This window comes from Equus przewalskii, chromosome 5 (assembly GCF_037783145.1).
Source record: "Equus przewalskii isolate Varuska chromosome 5, EquPr2, whole genome shotgun sequence".
NCBI lineage: Eukaryota > Metazoa > Chordata > Mammalia > Perissodactyla > Equidae > Equus > Equus przewalskii.
This window is the reverse complement of record NC_091835.1, coordinates 77,770,900-77,782,552: the sequence shown is the minus strand read 5'-3', so window position 1 is coordinate 77,782,552 and position 11,653 is coordinate 77,770,900. Positions and strand designations below refer to the sequence as shown.

The 11,653-nt window shown below is 33.9% G+C and overlaps 1 long non-coding RNA gene across 1 annotated transcript; it reads right to left on the bottom strand.

The window, feature by feature from the left end:
- Positions 1-3,738: 3,738 nt before the first annotated feature.
- On the bottom strand, positions 3,739-9,628 carry LOC139083409 (uncharacterized). Its single transcript, XR_011540106.1, has 2 exons — positions 4,288-9,628; positions 3,739-4,080 (listed from the first exon to the last, which is right to left on the bottom strand). It is a non-coding gene; the product is annotated as an uncharacterized lncRNA (long non-coding RNA).
- Between the last annotated feature and the right edge of the window lie 2,025 nt (positions 9,629-11,653).

The window sequence follows — 11,653 nt, the reverse complement described above, 5'->3', positions numbered from 1 at the left end:
TTTCTAAGTAACACATGGGTCAAAGAGAAAATTTCAAAAAAAGCGTAAAAGTACTTGGAATTAAATAAAAATTTAAACAAAATATCAAAATTTGTGGGATGCAGTGAAAGCAGTTAGTTCCTAGAGTGAAATTTACATCACTGAATGCATATATTACAAAACAAGAAAGCTCTAAAAGCAGTCATTTAAGCTTCCACCTTAGGAAACCAGAAAAAGAAGAGCAAATTAAATCCAAAGTAAGCAGAAGAAATCATCAACGTTAGAGCAGAAATCAGGAAATCAATACAGAAAATCAATGAAACCAAAAGCTAGTTTTTTGAAAAGATCGATAAAATTCATAAGCCTGTAGCCAAGTTACCTACAAAAAAAAAAAAAAGAGAGAGGCTACAAATTACTAGTATCAGAAATGAAAGAGTGAACATCAATAGCGATCCCATGAACATTAAAAGGATAATAAAGGAGTACTATGAACAACTCTATGCCCCAACATTTGATAATCTAAATGAAATGGACCAATTCTTTGAAACATAGAATTTGCCAAAACTCACACAAGAAGAAAAAAACAATCTGAATAGGACTTTTTCTGTTAAAGAAATTGAATAAATAGTTGATAACATTCAAAACAGAAAGCACCAGGCCTAGATGGGCTCGCTCACGAATTCCACCAAACACTGAAGGAGAAATTACACCAATCTTCTAAAATATCTCCCAGAAGATAAAAAAGTGAGAATACTTCCAAATCATTCTAGAAGGCCAATATTATCCTAATACCAAAACCAAACAAAGACATGGTAAGAAAAGAAAACTGCAGACCAATATATCTCATGAACATAATTGCAAAACTCCTCAACAAAATATTAAGTTAAATCCTACAATGTATAGAAAGAATTATTACCATGATAAAGCGGGATTTATCCCAGGTATGCAGAGCTGGTTCAATATTTGAAAATCAATTAATGTAATCCAACACATCAATAGGCTAAAGCAGAAAAAATCACATGATCATATCAATAGATGCTGAAAAAGCATCTGACAAAATCCAATACCCATTCGTGATAAAAACTCCCAATAATCTAGGAATAGAGGGGAACTTTCTAACTTGATAAATACCTACAAAAATGTACAATTAACATCACACTTAATGGTGAGAATCTCAAAGCTTTCCCAACTAAAAGCAGGAACAAGGAATAGATGTCCCCTCTCACTGTGCCTTTCAACATTGTAGTGGAAGTCCTAGCTAATACAATAAGACATAAAAAAGGAAATAAAAAGTATACAGACTGGGAAGGAAGAGAGAAAACTGTCTTTGTTCACAGATGTGTTCATCTACATAGAAAATCTGAAAAGAATTGACAAAAACACTCCTGGAACTAATAAGAAATTACAGCAAGGATGTAGGATGTAAGGTTAAATATTCAAAAGTAAATCACTTCTTATATACCAGTAATGAACAAGTGGAATTTGAAATTTAAAAAAAAAAAACATTTATATTAGTACTTACAAAATTAGTGATTACAAAAATCAAACTGGTATAGATCTAACAAGGTATGTACAAGATCTAGGAGGAAAACAACAAAACTGTGGAACAACATAAAAAAAGGGTTAAATTAATGGAGAGACATTCCATGTTGATGGTAGGGAAGACTCAATATCGTCAAGATGTCAGTTCTCCCTAACTCGATCTATAGATTCAAAACAATACGAATCAAAATCCCAGCAAGTTATTTTGTGGATATTAACAAACTGATTCTAAAGTTAATATGGAGAGGCAAAAGTCCCAGAAGAGCCAACACAGTAGTGAAGGAGAACAACAAAGATGGAGAATTTTAGACTTACTTTAGACAACTTTAAGACTTACTATAAAGCTAAAGTAATCAAAACAGTGTGGTATTGGCAAAAGAATAGACAACTAGATCAGTGGATCAGAAATAGGGTCCAGAAATAGACCCACATAAATAGTCAAATGATCTTTGACAAAGGAGCAAAGGCAATACAGAGAAAAGAGAGGATTTTCAACAAATGATGCTGTAACAATTGGACATCTACAGGCAAAAAAAAGAAAATGAATCTAGACATAGATCTTACACTTTCCACAAAAATAAATTCAGATGGATCATAGACCTGACTGCAAAATGAAAAACTATAAAACTCCTAGAAGATAACATAGGAGAAAATCTAGATGACCTAGTGTTTGGCAATGAGTTTTTAGATACAACACCAAAGGTATGCTCCATAAAAGAAAGAACTGACAAGCTGGACTTCATTAACATTAAAAATTTCTGCTGTGCAAAAGATATTGTCAAGAGAATAAAAAGATAAGCCACAGACTGTGAGAAAATATTTGAAAAAGACTTATGTGATAAAGGACTATTATTCAAAATACACAAAGAACTCTTAAAACCCAACAGTTAGAAAACAAGAACCCAATGAAATAATGGACCAAAAACCTTGACAGGCCTGTCACCCAAGAAGACATACATATGGCAAATAAGCATATAAAAAGATGCTCCACATCATATATCATCAAGGAAATGCAAACTAAAGCAAAATACCACTACACACCTATAGAATGGCCAAAATCTGAAACACTGACAACACCAAATGTTGATGAGGATGTGGAGCAGCAGGAACTCTCATTCACTGCTGGTGGGAGAGCAAATGGTACAGCCACTTTGGAAGACGGTTTGGCAGTGTCTTACAGAACAAAATATACTCTTACTGTACAATCCAGTAATCATGCTCCTTGGTATTTACTCAACGAAATTGAAAACTTAAGTCCACACTAAAGCCTGCATGTGGATGTTTATAGCAGTGTTTTCCTAATTGCTAAAACTTGGAAGCAGCCAAGATGTCCTTCAGTAGGTGAATGGATAAACAAACTATGGTACATCCAGGCAATGGAATATCACCAACTGCTAAAAAAAGTGAGCCATCAAGCCTTGAAAAGACATGGAGAAACCCTACGTTCATATTACCAAGTGCAAGAAGCCTTAATAAAAAGACTACATACTGTATGATTCCAAATATATAACATTCTGGAAAAAGCAAAACTATGGAGATGGTGAAAAATCAGTGGTTTCCAGGGATTAGGGGAGGGAGGCAGAGAGGATTTTTAGGGTCGTGAAACTACTCTGTATGATACTATATAGGTGAATACCTCTCCAAATCTGTAGAATGTACACCACCAAGCATGAATCTTAATGTAAACTATGGGCTTTGGGTGATAATGACGTGTCACTGTAGGTCATCAACTGTAACAAATGTACCAGTCTTGTGGAGGATGTTGATAATAGTGAAGGCTACGCATGCGTGGGACAGAGTGTATAGGAGAAATCTCTGTACCTTCTATTCAGTTTTGCTGTGAACCTAAAACTGCTCTAAAAAACAAAGTCTGTTAAAAAAAAAAAAAAGCTAAATGAGAGAGAGTAGGCTGGGAAGGGGTTTGAGGGGAACATCCGTGGTGCAGGTAATGTTCTCTTTTTCAACTGTCTGTGTTCCCTCTGTGTAAATCCACTAAACTGTATCCTTATTAAAACCCAAAAGACAGCAGATCTCCATTTCAGCCCTTAAGAATGGCTTGTATTTTGGCTGCGTCTGACTTCCATTGACATTAATCAGTTATGTGCATTCAGAAAAAAGAAGTGCCGGAACATTGAGCTGTTGCTGGAAATTATGTTTTGATCAGCCAAGTGTAGCATAGCATTCAAAGGTCCTTAAGAAAAAGCAATGCAAATTTCATTTCAAAAATTTAACATGAATATTTATTTTTCATTTTCATTTTAATTTAATAAGCAATACAGGTTTTCTTTCTTACATATTATATAAATATATATGCATATACTTTCTGAGAAACAGCATAGCCCTGCAATAAAAATTAGTGAGCATTAAGAAATAATATTTAAAATACAATAATAATAGAGTACAAAGGAAGATATGCAGTGCTAAATTGCATAATTCAGACAAAAAAGGTATTCTAACTATTTTTTGCACTGCTTCCCCCGACACCTCAAAAAAAGAAAAAATAAAACTCAGCATACAGGAGCACTTATGATCAAAGTAACATTGGAAAATAAGTAGCACCTTTGGTCAATAAAATGATTGTCAACATTTATTTCCAGAAAGCCTAATATAGAATATTTCTGATTTTGCAGAGAAAATAAAACTAGTTAATATGTACCATGAAGTTTAGCTGCTGCATATTTCAGTATTTGCATAGAACGTTCATTGACAAAATAAAAATGAAATCTTCAAAACAGAGTATCAATTTTAAGATAAGGAAAATGCCACAAGTGTTTGCTTTCTATATCTTTCGTTGAAAATTAGTCAGAGAATTCCTCTAATATACACTTAGTCTTACCTTGAAAATTAGCCAGAGAATTCTTCTAATATACATTCAGCCTGCCTCATAGAATACTGTAGTATTCATTTAATAATCTAGATCCATCAATTCATTTCAATAAAGGAGTTATTCTGTGCCTGGCACTTTGCCAGACATTAAAATTGTTATTATAACTAAGATAAATGTCCTTGTTCACAAGGAGCTCACAGTCTAGTAAGAAAGAGATGAATTTCAAAATATATTAAAAACTGCAGGCAAAACACATACTCCCATAGAGGAATTCAACATTTGATTTCAAATTAGTTATGTAGTGAAACTTAGAAACAACAACAGAGACAGTATAAACGGAAGTTAATGGGAAACGACTCAGTAGTCAAACAAGTTTGCTTGAAAATGAAGAAGCAGAAACATATTAAACTGAACATACTTTTAAAATGATTGACAATATATTCCTGATTTAAATAAATCTACATTATGTGTAGTTAAAAACAAAATATGTATTTGTATGAAAAAGCCAGTTCTTTCATTTTTGGTTAATTCTTTTCCATGTTTTATATGTCAAGTTCAGACCTACTATATACACAAAAATTACATAAATAAATACATATTCCAAGATGAAATCACAATCACTTTAAGTACATTCACCTGTAAGAAGGCGAAAAGAAGAAGGCTTCCAATATCTTTAAACTTTGACAGGCATTTTCATTAATTATTTTATGCCTTACTGATTTTTTGAAAAATGAAATACGTACAGCCATGATTTAGGTCATGTAAAAACAACTGACTGCATCATCTCGGGGGTGGAGCAAAGCAACCTTTCTCTTTATTTCACAATCACAGTAATGGTAGTTGATAGACCATGTGACGGCGTCATAATTTGTTCAGTGGTCTTTAAGACGCTTATGGAACAAGCAAATCAACCACATTTTGATTTTTTTCACTTAAAAAAATAAAAATACAGCCTAAGATATAATTTATATTTAAAAAATAATTCTACAGATTAACCCCTAAATCCAGTCCCTGAAGAATTCTCGTAAAAGTTAGCTAGGTGGGTGTGGCTACTGCTAAGGAATTCTTATATCCGTTTTTTTAGTAACATGTCATTATGCATAACTTTTACCCCAACCATCTTACTTTTAATATTTGCCCAAATGTAATAATGGGATAAGAAAGAAATATTCATTGAAGGAATACAAGTAATACATACAATGTTTTCAAAAATTCCTAAAAAATGGGGAATTCTTCATCCTAGGAACTAGCAAACACACTAGTTTAAAATATCTGGAGGGAAGTGCTTTTAAGTAAAAAGCTTCAAATCAAATATAAATTTTAGCAACATTTGGAGAGATCCCGCTTTTCCATCTTTAACACAGAATTTCTGTACCTGACTCATGTCTAAGTAACGTGCGATCTCATTTTTATCATCCTCACAAAGGGGCCCACTGCAGCTACTAAGGCTTGCCCCCCATCACGATGGCACTGCAAACTTAGGACGTGGCTGTGTTTGGCTGAATCTAACTGAACACCTCAGTGACTGCAAATGCGTTTAGGGCCCTCTTCATGCAAGATTTTATTGTGACACACCAGTTTATCAAAACTTTTATTAAGTATGTTCTTATGGTAAATATACTTGATGAACCAAACGAATGAATACTGAGTATAGATTACTTTTTTTACACTTTTACAGAGCAAATTCCTAATAGCAAGCACTCTCCTCTTCACCACGAATCTTTTATTTAGAAGTCATGTTTTTCCCTGGAGTGGAATCAAAAGGGAAAAATCTAGAAATAATATCTATCTAGAGAAGACGGGGATGGAGGTAGACGGGATCTCTAGGATAAAAGAAACTCTAATTTTACTGTCGCCAGACACCTGTTGAAGATTTTAGGGTTAACTATTTTAAAGGACCATTTAAAAAGCAGGAACTTTTTGAGGCAGATCTTATGCTAATAATTTTAACTCATCCTTAGACTCTTGGATCAAGAAATATTGTCGAGATTTTCTCCTTAAGGTTATACAATGGCAATAGTTTCTTTACATGACTTAATTTAGCAAACTTGGATTGTGTGTTCTGTGCTCTGGCACTATACTTTCAGGAAAGTGAATGATGTTTCTAAAATAAAATATGAACATAAACCAAAAAATGAATTAATAGAATATTGACATATGGAGTCTATAAACACATTATCGGTGAGAATTTTTTTTAAGGACTTAAATATTGCTATAGCAACATATATTGTGCAAAATCATTTGTCTCACTAGTTATCATGTCCAATTTACTCAGAATTATTTGCTGTGGGAATAAGCAAATAGTCTTGAAATTAAATTTACAAATGTGATTTTGCAAAGTATGATTCAGTTAGGAGAAACACATTCATTTTGGAAATAAAGGATTTATGAAGTAAGGTTAGAAAAAAGGTCTCCAGGAAAACATGTTTTCACTCTATAAAGTTCACCGTCACAAACAGGATGGCTTATGTAGTGCAATGGGGAAAAAAGTGGGTTAAGAGTCAAAAGACCTGGGTTCTATTTCCAACCCTGCATTTACTCAAAGAACAGATACATTTTTAGGCAAAGCCCTTAACCTGATCTAGTCTTATTCAGTAAAAATGTAGATATCTAATCAACCTAATGTAGAGGGTTGAGAAGATGAAACAAATTAATTAAATATATCTTTTGGTACATAAATATATCAAAAAGAGAATACAATACAAATCAAAATATAATTACATTTAATGCTTAGAAAAGAAACACTTTAGTTCACATGTCCTCTCCCACTAAATTCAGAAATATTCATACTTTAGTTAGAAATAGAAAGTATGTGCTAGAAAAATAAAGTCCACTACACAGTATATCAGAAATTTGTACTCTAGCCAACAAGCTTTGTAGACTGGGTCTAACCTAACACCATTTTTTAGATGCATATGGGAGTGAAACAACAAGCCCAGAATGAAGGGCTTAGTCAGAAGAATATGTTTTAAAATTTCTGCCCGAAATTCATGTGAGATAAGAATCCCATTCTTTGGTGCATCTGAACAGTACTTTCTACCGAGTCAGGCCCTAGCACAATGCCGACTCTCAGCATTTTCATTCAGAGCTTCTCTAGCTGACTTCATCATATTTGGATTTAAAACAAAGAAAGAAAAATTTGTTTTGTTGAAATGGTAACAAATTTATGATCACTGAATAATTGCTTACTGAAATATTCCTGAACATTACTCACCTCGTTAACAAGTACATATGAAGACTGAAACACATGGAGATCATGCAAATAGGGGAAGTCTAACTAAACTCGAAGAAAGAAACAAAAATTCTGTCAAAAATGTCCATAATTAGATGAAAAACCTTAAAGAAGCTGACCCACACATTGTGAAAAATAATGAAAGGAAAATAATTTTTAATAATAATTATAGGAAAAAAAGGAGGGGGAGAAGGTAAAGCAGCACGCAACTGGGATGAGAGAAATAATTTGGTCTAAAACCATTCCCATATAGGGGCCGGCTCAGTGGCACAGCAGTTAGGTTTGCACGTTCTGCTTTGGTGGCCCAGGGTTCGCTGGTTTGGATCCTGGATGTGGACCTATGCACTGCTTGGCAAGCCATGCTGTGGTGGGCATCCCACATATAAAGTAGAGGAAGATGGACACAGATGTTAGCTCAGGGATAAATTAAACCAGACGGTAGGACCCTGTAAGAGTTAAAATCTACAGCATACAACCAATTGATAGAAAAGAAGAGAAATCAGAACTACCAAAAATGATGTGAGTTCAGCAAATTATTCACTTTTTAATTATAAATATAGTTTATGATTTTGATTATACAAGCATTATAATTAATTACTGATAATTGGGCCTCTCAGCTTTTAAATGCATTTCTCAAACATGAAAAAAAGTGACATGAGTAAAGAAAAGATTGTAATTGCAATTTTTATCTCAATAGTTTTGACGCTTTTTGGTATTGTGAACCGTTGTGATAAGAAATCTACTTGGTATGATGTATCAGTGACGTCACTTCACAAGTGAGTCTACAGGATGATATGTAATGGTGTTATGCTCTGATGGTAAGCTTTGTTTCTCAAAGCTGTGAGGCACTTTAAGAAAATGAGTAACATCCAGAAGAGTAAGTGACAAGAATAGGAAGATCGATTTTTCTATATTCTTAAAAATCATACTCGATTATTTTTTATCACGCATAAGGAAGACTCATATTAACTAAAAGTTTTCTAGAATATAAACACCTTCCTTATCCAGGAAACCAAGCTGACAGGCCCTTATTTGTAAAGATGAGTGATCATGGCCAAAAGTATATACTGTTGGCTCCAGGAATATGGCCATTTCTGAAAATCACAAATAAATAAAACCAGATGCAGCATGGGTGACTGTGTGAAGGATGTAAGACATCAGACGTGCACTGTCTGAATAGACACTGTCTGAAATAGAACTAAGGAGAACAATACTCTAAGGATGTCAAAAGTACATGGAGAGGGCAGAAGCAATGGCACTTGTTTTCTCTACAGAACAACGGACAGAAAGGAGAATGACAATATAGATGTTCAGGGAAATGTGAAAAATGAGTTGGGGGCAGGGGCAGTTGCATTGAATGATGAAAATAAATATATACAGCATAGATAAACCAAATCATTTGTATCGCATAACTTTTTAAAAATTTTTTGGGTAGCTTGGGATAATCCTATAAATGGGAATCACTATAATCCTGAATAAGATGTTTCATAGTAAGTACTTTTCATTTTTGAGCCATAACAAGTAGCAACCAATATGGGAATTACTTATCCATAAAGAAAATAACATTTTTCTTCTAAACCCAACCTCAGGGAAAATATATTACGCTGAGTCATATAAATATGTCATTATTTTTATGAAAAAAGTCACATTAAAACAATTACAGCTATTATATAATCATTACCATTATTTGGGATAATTTGCATTGGCTAGAAAGGCAGGCAACTTAGAATTATATATTCAGATTATTGCAAATGCAATTCCTAATAAACACTAAATAAATTATAATACAAATTACAGTTAAAGCTAATTGGTTTACCATACAGGGTTTAAATTTTTTGTATCTATATTTTATCTACATTTGCTTCTACAGCTTCTATTAGGGGACAGCATGCAACACCTAAGGGGCTCTCTCTGCTTTTAGACAAACCTGAGTTTTAGTTCTGGTTCTGTCACATACTACCTTTTAACTTTGGGTAATTTCCTGAACTTCTTTGTCTGTTTTTTTGTTTGTTTGTTTCACTCATCTATTATATCAGGCCAATAGCCTCTACTCATGATTTGGTTTGATTATTAAAAGGTATTATGCAGGCAAAATGTGTGACAAATAAATATTAGTTCCCTTCCCACTTTCCATCCTTTCTCCCTATTACATTGAGCCTAATGATCGTGATTTTTTATTTTGTTTTATTAAAAGTCTGCAACATTATACATAAGAGAGTGTTTTTGTTTAAAAAAAGATATTTTTAGATGGAAAATAAGTTTCAACTAACTGATTAAGGATATTTCTATATTTGATAACATCAATATAAAAACTTACATTTATATCACACAGCTTGTGGTCGTTTTTCTGTATCCTCAATTGTCATAAGCAGCCAGAGAAGGATGAGTAAAAAATACCTAGATTTTAAAGTGCACATTCAAATATATCAAACCTAATTATTTTACTTATTTCCTAGCATCCAGTGGGGGTTGGGGGGCATGAGATGACGTGGTTGGAACCTGGTACTAAAGAAGTGAAACTTACGAACCATGTAGATTTACATCAAGAAAACATCATGTTTTCCAACGTAAAATAGCCTAGAGTCTGACCCACTGCCTCTTAAATGTGTGCTGATTGGATCCAAAAAGGATCAGGAAAGACGGTGGGAACAGGTCAGGACAAGTCTATACTGAATATTCTATTCATAAATTAGTGAAGGCATATTTAAGGTTAAAGCGTGAAAAATAAGGGATACTCAGTTATCACAAACAGAAAAGTACTTGAACTAGCCAGTGAGCAAGAATTATTTTGGTATTCTGGTTTATAATAAGCTTCCTTCTGCACAATTCCATAATGGAGAATGGGATTAAATGGGACTAAAAACGATGTTAATGGTGTACTGACTTTGCTTGATGATACCTTGAACATCTAAAACCTGTCCTTCCTTAGGGGAAGAAGTATATTTTGCACGAATTGTTGCAGACACAGAAGCCAACTATGTTTCTTCCTCCATTTACGTGACTATTTAATAATGAATGCTCTAGGCTGATACTCTCTTTTCAATCTTTGAAAGATTCTGTTAAAGCAACAAATATTCCAACAAGTTCAAGGGAGGGGGAAAGTGAACAAGAAGGAAAATTAATTTTACCCTCGAACAAATCCGAATCCTGTATGTGAGTTACGTCCCTGTTCCAAGTGAGTACCGATTTAATTTTCAACCTTTACGTTTGGGACTTAATTTGCGTGCCTGCTTGTAACTTGATGCAGAGTGACTGCCAGGCACGTGGGTCTACAGACCATGTGCTTCAAACACGCAAACTTCGACTTCCCTCTCTTTTTTAACAATTTAATAGAATCAGGATTAGAAATGCAAAGTTGATGCAGGTGACCAAAGTACAATAGAACAAATAGAAATTGGTTTTGACTTAACAAGAAACTCATCGGTAAGTCAATAAACCTCCTTTCATGGAGAGAGCCCCTGGAAGGCACCACCAGCCTGTCTCACCAGCAGGTGATTAAGGGACTATACAGCCTTAGGCCTAAAACCCCTCCCTCCTTACTTTGCTGTTTATTTCCCCCGGGGGTCTGATATCTATATTAGCTTAAATATATATCTTTAGAGAATTCAAGACACTTTTTTTGGAAATGTTTAGGATTGGAGAGCTACTACACAATTTATGATGTCGCATTTCTTATGGCGAGTCAGAGTTGAATACAAAAGTGCTAATAATATAAAAGTAGCTCAGTCAAGACTCAAGATTGGGTGAAACTAAATTAAAAACAGCCACATACTGCCACATCTTCCCTGATTTATTTACCAATGGTATTGGCACATATCGTTTTACTTATATTTGAAAAATATAAATACCTCTTCATATGCAAAAAGCGAATGTTAAATGAAATATGGAATTTTATATAGCTTACTAACTATGAGCCACATGCTTAAACAATGCACACATTTTACAAATCAAATCCTCAATGTTAACTGTCACAAAAGCTTGGTATCCAGGTGCAAACTTACAGGAAAGAAGAAGAGCATCTGCTTCTACTGCAATAAAAAAAAAAAATGCAGGGCAAATTCCTTTTGACAGTT